The sequence below is a fragment of the Apodemus sylvaticus genome, chromosome 15 (assembly GCF_947179515.1).
Source record: "Apodemus sylvaticus chromosome 15, mApoSyl1.1, whole genome shotgun sequence".
Classification (NCBI taxonomy): domain Eukaryota; kingdom Metazoa; phylum Chordata; class Mammalia; order Rodentia; family Muridae; genus Apodemus; species Apodemus sylvaticus.
Window position 1 is genome coordinate 76,450,960 of NC_067486.1, and position 18,475 is coordinate 76,469,434.

The window sequence follows — 18,475 nt, forward strand, 5'->3', positions numbered from 1 at the left end:
TATGTCCACATACGCAATCCCATTGGTTCTCCTGGTTCGTGACAGCCTCGATTTGTCTGAGATCACTGTAAAGCAGACCAGCTGATCTGGGCTCAAATGGCCTAGTTGGTGACAATGGAAAAGAAATTTTGTATTACTTTATGTGAAGAGTGCAAGAAAACCAAGACAGCTCTGTTTTCATGCCAGGTTGCGCTTCTGGGCCTCTGAGGCCAGTGGGCTCCCCCACTCTTTTTTCCCTTTTCATGTATTCTCTCCTGACTGCAGTTTTCCATCACTCCCCATTTTCAAGTCTCTCTCCCCCATTCCCTCTCCCCATCCACCTCTCCTTCACCTTCCCTATGACGAGTAGGCCTTCCAGAGACATGAACCAAATATGGTATAGGTATAACAAGCTACAATAAGACCAGGCACATATTCTCACATCAATGCTGGTCAAGGCAACCCAGTAGGAGGAAAAGGGTCCCAAAGACAGGCAAAAGAGTCAGAGACGCCTACTATTAGGAATCTCACAAGAACATGAAGCTACATAATCTTAGCGTATATATAGATGACCTAGATCAGACCCATGCAGGCTCCCTGATTTCTGTCAGCCCACCTGAGTTGGGGGGGTCAATTGATTCTGTGGGCTGTGTTCTTATGGGGTCTTTGATCCCTCTGGCTTCTCCAATCCAATCCATCTTCCCATTTTTGACAGGACTCCCTGAATTCCACCTAATATTTGGCTGTGGGACTCTTCATCTGCTGCCATTAGTTGCAGAGTGAAGTCTATCTGATTGCTCTGATGATGGTCACGTTAGGCTCTGGTCCCAACACATCCTGCAAGCACAACAAACGAGATCGGAAGTTTTGTGGCTGGGTTGGTGTTCCAATCCCTCCACTTGAGTTCTTGTCTGGTTACAGAGCATAGACCGTTCAGGCTCCATCTCCTCATTACTAAGGAGTCTCCACTAGTGTCACCCACGTAGGTTCCATGGAGTTTCCATTGCTCTAGGTTTCTACCTTACTCCTGAAATGCCTGCCAATTCCAGTTGTCTCTGTCTGTATTCTCTCTCTATTCTTCCCACCTGATTCTCACAGTTCCCATCCTCATGTGCCCCTAGTCCACCCACAGAAGCGATTCTATTTCCTCTTCCCAGGAAGATCCTTGTGTTACCCTCAACCCCTTAAGCCCTCTTTGTTATTCAGCCTCTCTAGGTCTGTGAATTGTCATATAATCATCCTTTACTTTACAGCTAATATCTACTTCTAAGTGAGTATATACCAATGTTTGTCATTCTGGATCTGAGTTATCTTACTCAGGATGAAGTTTTCTAGTTCCATCCATTTTCCAGAAAATCTCATGTCATTTTTTTAAACAGCTGAATAATATTCCATTGTATAAATGTGTCACATTTTCTTTATCCATTCTTTGGTTGAGGGACATCTGAGTTGTTTCCAGTTTCTGGCTATTTTGAGTAAATCTGCTATGAACATAATTGATCTAGTGTCCTTGTGGTAGGATGGAGCATCACTTGGGTATATGCCCAGGAGTGGTATAGCTATGTCTTGAGGTAGATTGATTCCCAATTTTCCAAGAAACTGCTATATTGATCTCTCTAGTGGCTGCACAAGTTTGCACTCCCACATTCAGTAGAGGAGTGCTCCCCTTGCTCCACATTCTCACCAGCATGTGCTGTCCATCACTTGTGGTTTTGATCTTAGCCATCCTGACAGGTATAAGATGGAATCTCAGAATTGCTTTGATTTGCATTTCCCTGATGGCTAAGGATGTTGAAAATTTCTTTAATGTTTCTGAACCATTTGAGATTCCACTATTGAGAATTCTCTGTTTAGGCTTGTATCATATTTTTAAACAGCATTATTTGCTTTATTGTTGTCTAGTTTCTTGAGTTCTTTGCATATTTTGGATATTAGCCCTCTGTCAGAAGTTGAGTTGGTGAAAATCTTTTCCCATTCTGAAAGCTGCCATTTTGTCCTATTGAAAGTGTCCTTTGTTTTACAGAAGCTTTATAGTTTCATGGGGTGCCATTTAGTAATTGCTGATCTCTTCAGGAAGTTGTCTCCTGTGCCACTGAGTAAAAGGCTGTTTCCTACTTACTGTACTATCAGGTTAAATGCATCTGGTTTTATGTTGAAGTCTTTGATTCACTTGGACTTGAGTTTTGTGCAGGGTGATAGATCTATTTGCATTCTTCAACATGTGGACATCCAGTTAGACCAGCACCATTTGTTGAAAATAATTTCTTCTTCTTCTTTTTTTTTCCATTGTACATTTCTGGCTTCTTTATCAAAACTCAGTTGCCCATTTCTGGCTTCTTTATCAAAACTGAGGACACCTATCAAAACATAGGTATGTGGATTTATGCCTGGGCCTTTGATTCTATTTTATTGATCAATCTGTTTTCACACCAATGCCATGCAGTTTTTATCACTACTGCTCTGTAGTATAGCTTGAGGTCAAGGATAGTGACACTTCCAGATGTTCTTTTATTGTACAGGATTGTTTTAGCTATCCTTACCTTTTGTTTTTCCATATAAAGTTGAGTATTGTTCTTCCAGAGTCTGTAAACTGTTGAGATTTTGATGGGGATTGCATTAAATCTGTAGCTGGCATTTTTATTTGTTTTTTATTATTTTTAAAATTTATTATTTTATTATTATTATGACCATTTTTATTATGTCAGTCCTACCTATCCATGAGCAATAGAGATCTTTACATCTTCCTATGTCTTCTTCAATTTCCTTCTTCGAAGACTTGAAGTTTATATCATATAGGTCTTTCACTTGCTTGGTTAGAGTTACCCCAAAATATTTTATACTATTTGTGGTTATTGTGAGAATGTTTCCCTGATTTATTTCTTAGCCCTGTTGTCATTTGTATATAAGAGGGATACTTTTGTTGCTGTTGTTGTTGTTGTATGCAACAAGTTTGTCTTGTATCCAGCCAGTTTGTTGAAGGTGTTTATCAGTTGTAGGAGTTCCCTGGTAGAACTCTTGTGGACACTTGTGCATACTATTATGGCTCCCTTGCCCTTCACTTTGGTGTCCTCCTACAATGATGAGATAGAGAAGAGAGGTCGGTTATTTTCCTTTCTTGGCACCCTTTACCTTGGGGAGACTGAAAGGCCCAGGTGTGGGAGCTGCCCACCTGCATTCGGTGACTATTCTCCTCCTCACCTCTGGGTGCTCTCGCCTTTGAGGAGTATGTGATGTGACAGTTTTGTCAAGACTCTGAACAGGAATGCACAGCAAGGCTGTTTGATAAGGAGAATCCGAGGCTTAGCTGTCTGTACCTGGGGCTGGGAATGAAAACAGATGTGTTTATCTGCGCCTGGGTGATGGGAGAGAACAACTGATGCACCTGGTAATGGTTCTGCCTATGGCCTTAGGGAGTCAGGCTTGAAGCAAGGTGAGGAACTGGCTCTGTTTGGGCATAGGGGTGACTGGGTATTTATAACTGTTTTAAGCTATTTGGGGCTTTATTTCCCTTTTGCTTTGCTAGAATGTTATCTATCCTATTAAGTTCTCCTTGACATTGTTCCAAGGAAGCACAGAAAAAGCTACTCAGCACTGTTAGTCACCAGGGAAATGCAAATTAAAGCCATCATGCGATTCCACACAGCATATTGCACTTACCTAAAGGGCTGTGATACAAATACATAATGCCGAAAATGTAGAAAATTACAAATGTTGTCAAGGATATGAAGAGATGGGCACTGCACACGTTGCTGGGATAAATGTATAGTTGTTTGGCCATGCCAGGAACACTGTAGCAATTCCTCAAAAAGTTACAGACAAAATCACCCTGTAAGCCAGCTATCCCATCTATTAACAAATGAGCTGAAAGTGAGACTTGTAACAGACCCTCATATACCCGTCTTTATCCGTCGGAAGGTGAAATAAACCAAATGTCCATCACTGGGGGAGTACAGAAGCAAGTTGTTATATATCTCTATAATTGTCAATTATTCAGCCACAAAGATGGAAAGATACAACGTACATTTGAAGTTATGCATTAGCTGATTAGAATTGGAAATAAAAGGAGAGGCAGTGGGAAGGTCTACCTCTTGTATTTGCAAAGTTTGGGACATGAAATGGGGTTTCTTGGTCTGTCACTGAATGTGACTCTGTGTGGACATGTTGCTTATATTCCATGAACTCAGAGCTGAAGTCTCAGAGCAACAGTGTGAGTCAGATTCAGTTAGAACGGTCCCTGGCTCATTCCCTCAGGCAGTGGAGCCATCACCAGGAGGACAGCCAGTCTGAGCTTGCGGCGTGCAAAGCTGAATTGGGAAGTCTAGAAAGAAGGACAAGAGGGAGTTGTGAGTCATTGAGACCAGCATGGTAGGCTTCTGTCTGGATCCTCACTACAGCCGGAGAATGGGATACTTCACCGCACACTGATGGGGCCAGTCCAGGGTCACGTGGTGAGCACAGGGCAGTGAGTCTCAGTTTGGGTTCTAGAGCTGTGTTCAAAACACGCAGGATGCTCCTGAATAGAAGCGCTGTCACTGCGCCCAAAGGTCAGCAGAACTGTGCTGCATTGCCAGCGGCTTCCCTGACCTCAAGACACTAACCTTCATGTCTGATCAGTAATGCAGGAGAGCCTTTCTTGAGCTTCCTCTGCTGCTCTGGCCCGTGACCACCCCAAGCACGTACCTCAGTGTTTCTCATAGTTCAGATCTACAGCCTTGCTAGTGAGTCACTACAAAGCCTGGGACCGCACAGCCTTCTGTCTAAATACTTCCGCTCAGCACAGCAGTGAGGGCGCCCTTGCGTTCTCTGGTAAACAAGGCAGACTGGTTGCCTTGGTGTCCTTCTGTCTCTCTTTGTCTCTTAGGAGATGCTCACAGTCCAGACTCAAGAAGAAGCCTCTGGGCAAGAGTGAGACTCATAGAGTCAGAACTTCTTCTGTGTTCTTTTCTTGCTGAAACACCTTCATCAGATTTTTTTTCTTTTTAAAGTAGGGCTTTGCTGCCTTGTTTGGGAAAAGGCAGAAGGTACTAGCTTCATCTGATGAAGGATTTAACATGTGTTATTATTGTTGCTTTTTTAACCACCAGGGCTGTTCAAATTTGCAAGGGTGGAATGTGTTACCTGGGAGGTAGCAAGTCCCCAGAACTGTGTGTTTTAAACAGATGACTGAAGACTCGGCAGCACATACGGAAGGTTTAAGAGTGAGATGCTCTCTTAAGTACATCTTAGCCTTGTGACTGGATTATAAATATTCTGCTATTGAAATAAAACAAAGTTTGCTAATACCACAAAAAAAAATCACAGATGTGTATGTGTATGTGTGTAGGGGGAGGGTATTCTGAAGGTGTGGTAGGGCCAAATGGAAGGGCAGCAGTTGAGTTTTGATTTTTACTTTAGAAAACATGACATTTTCAGGTTCTTTGGCTGCATGCTTTTTGAACAAAGGAGTTATATACTAGTCACCAAATGTGCCCTGTGTGCATGCATCTTCCAAATTCTTATCAGGGATGTACCTCCTGGCTACCGGTGGGTGGGGTCGATGCATGGTAAACAAACACAGTGGCTCCTACCACTCCAAGGAATTTCTCGTCAAGGTTGATAGCCTTTTCTCCATTCTACAATCTCAGCAGCATTTGAGCCTGAGTCTCAAATCCAGGCAAATAACGGGGCAGAGCTGAGTGAGGGGTGAGAAACAACCATCTGTGGTTTGGTGGTCCTAGACCATCCTGACTGATTAGACTTCTTGCTGTGGTACACAAAATAGATTTCTTTAGAAATTAGAGGAGGGGCTGAGAAGGGCTAAATAAGAGACAGGAAGTATCTGAGGGTGAGGACAGGTGATGGTGGGGAAGATTCAGGAGTAGTAGAGAAAGTGACTCTCAAAGGTACTTTAAAACCAGGCTGTGGTGGCTCACACCTTTAATCCCAGCACTCAGGAGGTAGAGGCAGAAGCAGAGGGGCAGAGGGGCAGAGGGGCAGAGGGGAAGAGAGGCAGAGAGGCAGAGAGGCAGAGAGGCAGAGAGGCAGAGAGGCAGAGAGGCAGAGAGGCAGAGAGGCAGAGAGGCAGAGAGGCAGAGAGGCAGAGAGGCAGAGAGGCAGAGAGGCAGAGAGGCAGAGAGGCAGAGAGGTAGAGAGGCAGAGAGGCAGAGGTAGGTGGATCTCTGAGTTTTAGACCAGCCTGGTGTACAGAGTCAGTTCCACAACAACCTGGGCTACACAAAGAAACCCTATCAAAAAAAACCTAAAGAAGAAAAAATTAAGAAAAAAGGAAAGGAAAGGAAAAAAAGAAGTACTTTGGAAAAGAAGGTAAGATAGGACCTAGTAGACAATGAGATTAATCTGCAGGCACATTTTCAGTTTCAAGCAGAGACTTATCTATTGTCTTTACGTGTATGTGTGTGTGAGAGTTTGCTTGCATGAGGTTCTCATGGAGGCTTTGGGTTCCCTACAACTATGGTTACAGGCAGTTGTGGGCTTTGTGATGCAGGTGCTGGGGGCAGAATCTGGGTCTTCTGCAAGAGCAGTAAGTACGCTCAACCACTGAACCGTCTCTCCCCAGTGCCCCGGGGAACTGTAAGTGTTCTCCTGTTCTACTCCACTGTGAACATGATTAGCTAAAAACATCCCTGGGATGCCATTCTTGGTTAGCCTTCTTGGAAAGAAAGCTCCCTCTCCTTTTTCTAGAGGGAGGAATTACATTCTTATTCAAATTCAGCTTCTCTCTCACAGGCTGACCATGCTCTGTTCCAAAGCCAGCTTCTTCTAATGAGGTCTGGAAGAAGGCTTCTTTTCTTGGACATACAAAAGGGTCTGTTCCAGAAACTAGCTTCCTGTGAGTGCCGAGTTTGCAAGTGTTAGGGACTCAGCTTTCTCAAGAAGTTCTTATAAACAGTCACACCCACTAGCACATGAAAGCCAGTCAGCCAGCCCACTGTTACCACATCCATATGTTCTGGTGCATGACCTTTAAAAAGGAAACACCCACCCTCAGCAAATCCAGAAGGATGCCCTGGCCCTAGAAGGCCTCACCGTGGAAAAGTTAGAGAGTATTCCACACATCTTCTGTTGCTGACCTTTACCTTGTAAGACTTTTTTTTTCTTTTAACCAGACCCCAAAAAGTCACAATAACTCCTACTTTGTAACCCACACTGTTCCAAGCCCAGCTGCTTTTGCATGACAGATGTGACAACTAAGTCATGCACAGTGACTATGGGCCCAGACTTATAGTTCCCCTCTTCAGACTACTGAGATAGGCAATAGGCAGAGAGCATGGCAGGTGATCTGTGGATCCCCAAGTCAACTAAGAACCTGGCATGTCCAGATGCTAATCAAGGCAGTGCTCAAACTGGCACAGAGCCTTTCTCCAGAGTAAGCGGGCCACCCTGAGACACTGACTGAGTTCAATAAATGCCCCCATTTTTTTTTACCTATAGAGAGAGGCCAGTCTGACCAAAACCTTCAGCCACTGACTCTCTTGAGGAATTCTCCAAGGCTTATATGACTTGAACATCTTACTTATAAGCTGGGTCCAGGGATCTTCAGAGTTGATTCCTTAGGGTTTTAGGAGAAACTACTGGATAATGTTTCTACCAGTAATCTCTATAAAGACTCTTGCCTTACAACTTAGCTGAAGCAAGACATGATTGTGTCAGGAAATAGTGTGACATTACTCATTGTGTAGGGTGGAACTTCTGTTTGTTTTCTTTTCTCCTTGGGTGGAATGTTGGTGCCTGAGAAAAACATCTGATAAGATTACTGATAAGACTTTTGCAGAATTTCTCAGAGTAACGTCTGGGTATTTTTAAAGGATTGTTTGAGGCTTCAAAGTGTTTTCTGTGTGATATCTAATTTCACTAGAAGATAAAGACCTTCCTTTGCCTTTCACTTGAGCTGTGCTTCATACTGCTCTTGGGGATGTTGGACTGATGGAGCAGTAAGACAAGTTGTGACAGAGACAAAAACGAGAATATGGCCAATGGAGGAAAAGTGGGCAGAAAAACCAGAGGATGTGTTTGTCTGCAAAAAAAGAGACATCCCTTGAGGGGAATTACTCTTGGGAGGTGGTGAAGGAAATGGGGTGAGAGCCACTACAGCTTCAAGAGCCCTGAGGGGGGAGTGTGTTGGGGGGAGACCATGTAGCCGTGTAGCAATAGTCCCAGTGCCCGCCCTTTTCCTTGGTGCTAGTCTACTGGAAATCTCAAGAGAGGGAATTTTTGTAAGAGGAGGTGAAGTACACTGGAGGCAACAGGCTAACTGTGTTTCTTAGTAACCACAGAAGCAACACTCTGGAAGAAGCAAGGAATTAGGGCATTTTATTTTTCTGTTCTGCATTTGCTTTAATTCATTGACTGCACAGTAAGCACCCACTGGAGATTGGATGGGCAAGACAGGACCCAGGATTGTGGTGACTCGGATATCTCGTCACCAGCAGTGATAAGTCAGGAAAGGTTCCTCTGATGTGCATGGTCTTTCTTCAGATGTTTTTATTTATTCTGTGCTGGGATTGAACCCAAGTCATCATGCATGCTGGGCAGATGTTCTACCATTGAGCATCACAGCACACACACACATACACACACACACACACACACACACACACACATCACACACCATGGTCATGCTTACTGTGTTTACACGGGACCATTCTGTAAAGGCAGATTAGATCAAGAAAGTAAAGAAATGGAGAGAAGGCGCCCAGGCTTTAGGCTCACCTTTAAATAGCCCACAGAGAGGCCATCGCTGTTCTTTCCACACACAGAGAGGAGAGAGGCCAGGAGTAGGCCACCTATGTAGCACCCCACCTTGAAGCACTTGTCAGAATGGAGAAGGAGGAAGGAAGAGACCTTCCACACCAAGACATAAGAAATAAAGAGGGAAATTGATTCTACCCCACAGCTGTCTTGCCACTTCCATTGGGATAACATTTCTCCAAACTAAATAGGAAATGAGACTGCCCATTTACACATAGCAGAGGGGAAGAAACTAGTAAACTTTAAGAGGTTATTCGTGGAGTGACTGAGATTCTTCAGTAGGTAAAAGTGCTTGCTGCAAATGCATGCCGAAGCCCTCTCCACCCCATGTTCAAGTCCTGGGAATTTGTAAATGTGGAAAGAGAGAGCTGACTCCACAGAGCTGGCCTCTGGCCTACACACACACACACACACACACACACACAGAGGCATGCATGGAGAAAGATTCAACTTTTTAAAAGCTTGTTTCAATGTATAGTATCTCTATATGGCTAGTGTTTTTCCCCTGCCCCACTTCATTTTGCAACAATATTCCTGTATAGTAAAGGAAATATTAGCTTTGATTTGATAAGTAAGAGAAACTTAGCCACAAAGGTGGCTAGAGCATAAATTCAGCCTTACATTGTGTAGGGGGCCCTTTTCTTATTTGCCATCAACATCTTTGAAGTGCTAAATATAAGTGCTTGTGAAGAGTAGGTACACAGTGACAGGTACCAGCATCTCTGGAGTCATTAGGAATCACTGAACTGCAAAATATTGCTGTTCAAAAGTCCTGCTTTCTCCTGTGAGGTGCTTTTCATATCTTATTTTGATAACTGAATGCAAATGCACCTCAGCAACCTCCTCTCACCTGTCTGTGCTCTCTGTGTGATGGTGCAACAGTATCTATTTATTTCAGTCTATTAACAAATACAGGTCCCAGTTTAGATACATACAAATCACTTGTGTTTGGGGAGTTAAGGCTTTTTGAAGGTAAAAAACAAACCCCTCTTTAATTGTAGATGTAATGATTTTGCCTTTCTATAATCATTTTTGACTTGTTATAGTGTGTTCAGTGCCAGATACTCTAGACTGGAAAAGAAGAGTCCCATTCATTGTGAACTCTTGTGTCTGGGCTGGTCACTGCTTCTGCTAACCATGGTAGAAGTGGGCTCTCCCTCCTTTTCTGGCCTGTATTACTGAATTGGTAAGGATCTGGGTAAGAGATTAGGTGAGTCCCCACCCCACACAAATATATGGCAGCTGGAGAGAGCCCTGAAAAACAAGGCACATGGTACATGTACTTTGTGCCCCAACAGGTGCCTAGAGACCAAGAGCTGTTAGGAAAAACTAGTTTGACTGCTATTGTTTGTGTCTCCATGACTATTGCACTACCTGTGACTGAAGCTAACAGTCGTCCCAGCTGTACCCTATTAAAGTACCTCGTAATCATGTATAAAGTTAATTAATTCAGCACGCACTGATTAAGTACCCACCTTCTCTCTCTCTCTCTCTCTCTCTCTCTCTCTCTCTCTCTCTCTCTCTCACACACACACACACACACACACACACACACACACACACACTGTTACAGGGATGCATGGCCAGACACACAGACACACTCCAGTGAAGTTAACAAAAGGTGGAAGTGCAAACAGATGCACATAGAGACCTAGGGTCTTTGTTGAGTTTAATTCAACAGCAGATGTTCTGGAGGGATGCTCTAGCAAGGTCATTGTGAGCCCAACCCTGGAGTCTGCTCTCTGGTACCTGGATGAAGAAAGAGAAGAATAAAGTTTAACCGAATCATCAGGCCTAGCCAGTGCTGTTTTCTCTTACTATCTGAGATTAAAAGAGAACCAGCACACAGTGAGGGCCCAAGGAAAGAGGATATGCACTTCTTCCCAGCCCACAGCTGTCCTCAGCTTGCTTTTCACGCACTGATTATGCTTGACAGCCACTTACCACTTAGTAGGTCTCTAGAACTGACTGTCAAGTTGAAAGAAAAAAGCAACTTTCTGAAAGAATATTCAAGTGAGAAGGACAATCATGTGAGTCTTAAGGCAAAAGAGGCTGTCACCGGGAGCGGTCATTGTTGTCCTTCCTGCATAGAAGAACTAACCTGAACACATAGAATGATGGCCACCCAAGAGACCTTTGTTTTCCACGTAGTGGAAGTGATACCTGAGAGTCAGGCAGCTGCTCAAGGGGCGATGATTGTGTCTTTGCAGGAATCTTTCCCAGGTGTCTCAGTAGATGGCATCTTCATCATCTACTCCACAGAATCTAATAGGGTTAAACTTGAAAGTGTTTACAGAATGTTCTACAGAGCACCAGCTCTCATCTCTTCCCTTCTGGGCTATGGTGGCCATGTAACCAGCTGTCTCATGGTCCCTCTGTCACAACTCAGGCCTCTAGCATGAGGAGCTTTGCTTCCAAACTCTGAGCCGGAAAGAAACCCCTCCCATCCTTAAGTTGTATATGTAGGTATTTTGTTGCAGAAATGGAGTAAGTTGCTGCTATGGCAAACTTGCTGTGTGCTTTGTAGGTCTCTGCAGGAAAATATGGAGGACACTGAAGAGGTGGACTAGAGAAACCCTAGAATTCTGAAGACAAACTTAAAAAGACATTCTGGTGGGAAGAGCAGTATGTGGAGAGAGATGCACACAGCAGAGTCCCGGCTCATGAGGCGTCAGCTTGAACAAGGACTGAGTTGGACTTTGGTCTTTTGAACAGTATTAGAACTGTTATGGTTTTGAAAGCTTTTACAAGTGAACTTAATGCATATTGTATTATGGGAGACCCTCAAGCCTTTGGGGAATCTAGTAATTGTAAAAAGTGGGCTTTTATGTGAAATAGACTGGATTTAGATTTACCTAGAAGACATGTGTCTGCATGTGTCTAAGGGGGGATTTCCAGAGAGGTTTAACGGAGGAAGGAGTATGGGCAGTTCCATTCCATGGCCTTGGGTCCCAGAATGAATAACAAGGAGAAAGTGAAAGCGATGCTTGGTCGAGTTGTAAGCTGTGGTACTCAAGCCAAGATCTGTGTGTTTAGCACATACTTGGGTTTCCACGTAAGTCTTTCATTAAAGTTTGGATAAGCTCAAACATCCCAATAGAAAACTGGTATGAAGGCTAAGAATATTTGGCAGTTATAAAAACCCAGGAGTGTCTTCACTGGCCTGAAAAATCCAAATCGTAGGCGGGCCTGATTTGTGTTCTCATAGAGGGAAGAATTGTTGACTTTTTTTTTTTTAACAGTTTTTAGAAGTTGTCTACTATTCTACTAATTCCACTGTAAGCTCAAGCCACATTTACTCCTGATCTCAGACTATATACCGGGCACGAAGAAGAGTGAAGTGGCCAGAGTCTTGTGAGAAAGATGAGGTGTCACGCAAATAATTATACTCCAAGGCAAGCCATAGAGAAGTGAAATCTGTAGCTTCTGACTGTATGGTAGATGAGAAGTGACGTCTATCTAGGAGTCAGAGAATGACTCACAAAGCCTGTCCCTCAGTCTTCTGAGTTTTAGGTATAGTCTCCTTGATAAGGGGATCTTCCAGCTCTTAAGGACCAGAGTAGACTGTTTCTTTGAAAACCTTTCTTTATGTGAGCCAGATCGCAGTGTTGCTGAGTGGTCTCATTGGCTCATCACAAGGCCCAAATTCTGCATGGCTAAGTTCGAGACTCTCAATCTCCTAGCATCCCAGTGAGTAGCCCTTAGGCAAACCCTGTAGACTCTCTGTTTTCTCATCTGGAAAATAGGTGTCATAATATTTACTTCAAGGGTAATTTTGTAATATTTAATTGATGTTTGCAAAACCTTTTGAGATCTACAGATGAAAGGCCTGAGAAACACCACACAGTTATTAAAGTTAGGGCCTTTGTCAGCTCTCAACAGTAATGCATTTCTTCAACATAGGCCCTCTTTGGAGACCACTGGGCTTCACTTCTAGATGTGAATAGGAAGAAATAAGTTTGCTTAGTTTCTGTGGGACCTTGAAAGGCAGCCTTTATTCTGATTGAGCTAGGTTTAAACCCCGGAGACCCAGTAGATAATTTTGCAAGGGGTAGAACGTCAGTTTGCCATGCTCTCAGACACTAGGATCCTGACATGAGCCCTCAGCTCTCCATAATTCTGTGGCCATCAGTCTTGTAGGGCAACACCCTAAACTCCTGGTATTCTGCCTGGACTCATTCCACCCCCACAATTACCTGGCAACAGCCAGGTATGCTCCTCCCCACAGTTACCTGGCAACAGCCAGGTGGGCCTGACCCATTATAAAAGGGGCTGTTGCCCCCTCCTCCCTCTCTCACTCTCTTGCCTCTCCTTGCTCCTCCTCTCTCCCCATTCCCTTCCCTGTCTCTCCTCCTGGTCATGGCCGGCATCTACTTTTCACTCATCACAACTCTCTGCCAACAATAAACTCTTTAAAGTCATGGACTGCCTCTTTCCTTCTGGACCTGCTGTGCTATAGCAATGGAGTAGGTCTCCCTCTCAAGAGCCACGTCTAATCTCCCGCCTAGAAACCTCTCTGCCCTTCCAGCCATGGTCAGGTCATTGCCAAGCTGCAGAACAAGCCAAGGACCTCCTGTCCCTGTTTCTTCTTAGGCCCCGGGCGAGATCCAACTTCATGGGCTCCCACACTTTTCTCAGCTCTTCTACAATATCCAGTGGCATCTACAGTGTCCAAGAGTGAGAACCTGTTGTTCTCCACTTCTGTGAGGCCCAGGGACCCACAAGTTTGACCCTGATGGTTCCCTGGGGACCGCAAACTGCCCTTCCCCACTCCCAGAGTCCAACTCCCTGGGTCCATCTTTGCTCAGTGGCCAGAGCCCTGGCTGACCACTGGCCACCACTGTTAACCCACAAGTTTCCTCATCCCCTTTAGAACTTCAGCACCATCCTAGATGGCTCTATCTTTTTGTCTTGTTCTGTTTTTCCCACTTTTGAGGCAACAGACTTGCTTTCTTACTTCTGGTTAGCAGCCTTCCTGAGTGTTCCCTGGAGTGTGTTGTGAGTGAGGAGACATCCCTTCCTGTGTATTTAGATTTCCATTGAAGACACATGTCTTCAAGCAAGCTTCTCAATTTCAGATACTCACTACTTCCTGCTTTTTGAACCATGGTAGAAGCATCATGCTCATCTTGGATACCAGTGACATCTTCATTGCTTACAAAACAGATCTATTGTGTTAAAAAAGCATGGACTTTAATATTCTTCATGTCTCTGTTCTAAAAATTAGATGGATTCTTTTGTCTGTGAATTTTTAGTCAGGAGAATGGTACTCCATTTTGTTCTGTTTGTTTCCTTCTGCACTGGTGACTTCTTTTGAGGTTTCTTTTCTTTAGATGGTTCAAGAGTAAAAATGAGGGTAACTTATATTAGTGTTAATTTTCTTAAGTGCTTATCTTGAGAATAATAGGGTCATATATATGAGCATGCTTTGCAAACCATGAAGGATGTATAGGCACAGTTGGAGGACAGTGGAATATCAGATATACAATGTAAAAAACTAAGCAATTAGTACAGACAACGCTATAGATAAGTATGGAGAGAAAGCTGTTGTTATAGTATTGGTACTCTTTCTCTGTTTTCAAGTTACTGCAAATATCTCATTTTCAAGCTTCTGTCTGTTGATCATCTGGCCTGTGAACACTTGCAGCAGAGAGGAATTCACCACCTCCCATGCAGTCTATGCCATCGTTTTGAAGCTCCTTGTTGATCCCACTCTTGTCAATGTGGATCAGCTCCCAGCACTGGCTTGTAATTCTTGCTCCCTTTTCTCTATTTGTCTGTCCCACATCCCCACTTTACTGTGTTCATTCTAGGCTTCTCATGATTCCAGAGGTATTATCAATTCTTTGTCCATCAATGGCGTAAGCAGCAGCAGAGTAGGTGCGAAACGCTGAGTGTCTGTGCTCTCAAGGATACAAGGAACAGTGCGACTAAGATATGCTTAATCACCGAGATGAGAGTCAGCTACTCCAGCGCCCAGAGCTGTCAGCACCTTGGACACAGCAGGAACAAATACCATGGATGGATACACTCAATGAAAGCGTTGCTGTTTGTAAGAGGTCTCTTTTTATCCCTCCATATCACTGTACCTTTGACATCTATGCTTTAACAGTTTTGCATATGAAATATCAAAAATGTGGAAAGAGTACACAACTTTCAGCTACTCCTTCTACTCTGCGATCTACGGAATCCCACTGAGTCTCAGACTTTAGATGGCCATGGTACTGATTGGAATTTGGGTGTGAGAGGATGCTGCCATCCCAGTTTTATCTGCAGCTCTTTCTTGTACCCAACCACCTGGTTACAAAACATTTAGCCTGAAACACCAGCAGTAGATATCTCAAGGCGTCTAAAGTGCTTCTAGGGGCTGGAGACACGGCTCAGTAGTTAAGATCATTTACTATTCTGCCTAAGACTCCAGTTTAGTTTCTAGTATTCACATGGTGTTTCACAACCATCCCTAACTCCCGTTCCAGGGAATCCAATGACCTCTTCTGACCTCAGTTAGCACCAGGTATACCAGTGGAGCATATGCATACATTTAATCAAAAGACTCATAAACATAAAATAAACATAGGACATGTGGCTGTGTCTTGAGTCATGGGTCCAAATAAGAGATACACTGGGATATTAATTAGTCAGTCCAGTGCAGCATCTGATAACTGATCTCTTCCACAGCATCACATTTGGCTTGGATAATATTTGCCAAGAAGTGACAATATAACAGCTACTTGTTTACATCTTCTTACATAGTATCATTCACCAACTTCTCCCCTTTTTGCAGTAATACAGGTATCAATAGGCATACTTCCCAGTAAGCAATTCAGGCTGGACATCAATGTACATCTAGCGTTAACTCCTATCTTTTTCAAGGCTATCTTGATTAGGTAAATCAACAAGTTCATAAATTTTCATCAGTGGATCCCAGATTCATTCTTTTAAGCCTGTGAAATTATTGCTAGTGATTTCTGCATCAATATATATTCTTGGGATAGTCTAAAAACTGCAAATAGGCATGTTTTATTCTCATTTACTTTTTTTTCTCAAGTATATACAGATGCAACTAGGATTAAATATAATGTAAAAATCAGCTAAAACCATGGTGGATTTTCTCACTGTATTTTATTAATTATTAGAATTTTATAACTACATTATACTTATGAAGCAGTTTTAGATTTACGGAAATATTAAATAGAAAGTCTAAAGAGTTCCTTCTACACCCTCTCCTCCCCCCTCGTTTCTCACCTTGCATTATATCAATATATTATTATCCACGAAACGTTTGTAGTATAGAGTACACCTTAGGTTTTAATTTTTGAGTTCAATGAGTTTTGACAACTTTGTAATGACACATATGCCAACTACTACAAAAACACACTAAGTAGAGGCTGCCAAGGTGGTTCAAAGGAAGAAGGGTGATGCTAAGTCTGATAGTCTAGGTTCAATCCCAAGGACCCATATGACGGACAGAGAGAACTACCTCCCACCAGTTGATCTTTCCTTTCCCCTCTCTACTCATGTATCTTGGAAATTTTTGTTATCCTTCTATTTTTCCTTTTCCTGATGTTATATGATTAGAATTGTGCAGAGTGCTCCATTTTCCAATTAGCTCTTTCTTTTACATACTCATTGTCAAATTGTGTTTTAATATGGACTGGTAGACAAATTTTATTTTATTGTTGAATAGCATTTCATTGTATGGATGTGCTACAGTCTTCAAAGACAAGCCATTCTCTTCTTTTTTTTTAAATTTTTTTATTCGATATAATTTATTTACATTTCAAATGATTTCCCCTTTTCTAGCCCCCCCCACTCCCCGAAAGTCCCGTAAGCCCCCTTCTCTTCCCCTGTCCTCCCACCCACCCCTTCCCACTTTGCCGAATACTGCCTCACTGAGTCTTTCCAGAACAGGGGGCCACTCTTCCTTTCTTCTTGTACCTCATTTGATGTGTGGATTATGTTTTGGGTATTTCAGTTTTCTAGGTTAATAACCACTTATTAGTGAGTGCATGCCATGATTCACCTTTTGAGTCTGGGTTACCTCACTTAGTATGATGTTCTCCAGCTCCATCCATTTGCCTAAGAATTTCATGAATTCATTGTTTCTAATAAGCCATTCTCTTCTAAATCCATATGCAAGGTGGGCAAGTATTTTCAATTCATTTGGGCGAGTACGAAGGAGTGCCTTTGCTAGATAGTGTCTTGAGACTACGTTTGATTTTGCAGGACATTTCTGAACTCTCTTCCATTCTGTTCAATTCTGTGTCCCCACAGATTGTAGACAAACTTCTGCTGTCCTATAGCCTTGTCTGCGTTTGCCATTGTCGGTAATTTTAGTTTTTCTGTCCTAACAGGTTTGAGGAATATCTCACTGTTGTTTGAACTTGCAGTTCTAACGGCATATGGTATCAGCATCTTTTCACATGCTTATTCATAGCATCTATGCATCTTCTTCTGTGAGGCATCTGCTTAGATCCCTCGCTTATGTGTTAATTGGGCCCTTTGTTGATTGTTTCCCTACTATTGAGTGTTTGTTTGTTTTGAGACAGTCTCACTAAGCATCTCTTGTTGGCCTGAAATTGACTGCATAGATGAGGATGGCCTTGAACACACAAAGATCCACCTGCCTCTGCTTCCTGGGTGCTAGAATCAAAGGTGTGTGCCCCCATTCTCAGCTTTATTTCTTGAGTTTTAAGAGTTCTTTGTATGTTTTAGAAGCCGAGCCTTTATCACACAGGTGTCTTAGAAAAACATTTTCCCTAATCGGTGGCTCGTGCTTTTAACCTTTTAGCAATGTCTTTCACAGTGGAAGTTTTGAATTCTGAGGAAATTCAGGTGATCAGGTCTTTGATTTCTGCTCTTATCACGAAGCCCATGGTGAGTCATCAGGACTCTTGCACCACCTCTCAGGAACTTTAGCTTCTGTTATTTGTCAGAGGCAGTCTCTCCCTGAGTCTAGAACTCACTGATGGGCTTGACTAGCTGACTAGTGAGCTCAGGAATTTTAGATTTCGAGGTAGGTGCTGGGCCTCCTAATCAGTTTCTTATCCTTGTAGATGAAACATTTTACCAAATGGATCATCTCTCCCACATCAGCACCATTTTCTATTTTTGTCACAAGGGATTTGTCATTTTCCTCATGGAGACCATTGCACATCACGCACACATTTTGCTGGATTTGTGTCTAAGTATTTTTGGTGCTAATGTAAATAATTATTAGAATTAAAAACACTTAAAATGACATTGAATGGGAGGTCTGGGCAGTCATAATGTAAATTTTTTTCATCTAGGAGATAAGGACTAGCTGGTTCCATGACATTGTACATAAAGTAGCTGATGGCAGGGCTCTACCACCCGATGGTAGTGGGTATCTAAGGATGCTATCTATCATAGCAGCGTCCCTTGCAGACCAAACTCTAAGAAGGGTCACCTAAGAGCTTTAAAGTCTTTTCTGGTGACATACCTCCCATTGTCAGAAGATGCCCCATGAGGTAACTGCTTCCTCAGAGACCACCTCTCTAACTGAGGCAGGAACGTACTACATCACTGTTAAGACAAAGCAGGAATCCTTAAACTACAGCATGCTGACCTCTACCAGTCTCTTAAACTACACATGTCTTAAACTACATGTGACTCCTGCATGAAGAACTGTATTAAAGTGCCACACAGAATTAGGAATGTTGAGAATCGCTGCTTTATAGGAGCTTATAGCATTTTGAAAAAAGCACTAGAGCGTAAGCTATTGGTG

The 18,475-nt window shown here is 43.0% G+C and overlaps 2 long non-coding RNA genes across 2 annotated transcripts in view; one reads left to right on the forward strand and one right to left on the reverse strand.

Annotated features, from left to right (window-relative positions):
* LOC127666110 (uncharacterized) overlaps window positions 1–18,475 on the forward strand; it is a 90,211-nt gene that overhangs the window by 10,304 nt on the left and 61,432 nt on the right. The gene's annotated exons all lie outside the window — the stretch shown is intronic.
* On the reverse strand, window positions 4,056–4,759 carry LOC127666111 (uncharacterized). The gene is made up of 2 exons (XR_007973545.1): window positions 4,660–4,759; window positions 4,056–4,297 (listed from the first exon to the last, which is right to left on the reverse strand). It is a non-coding gene; the product is annotated as an uncharacterized LOC127666111 (long non-coding RNA).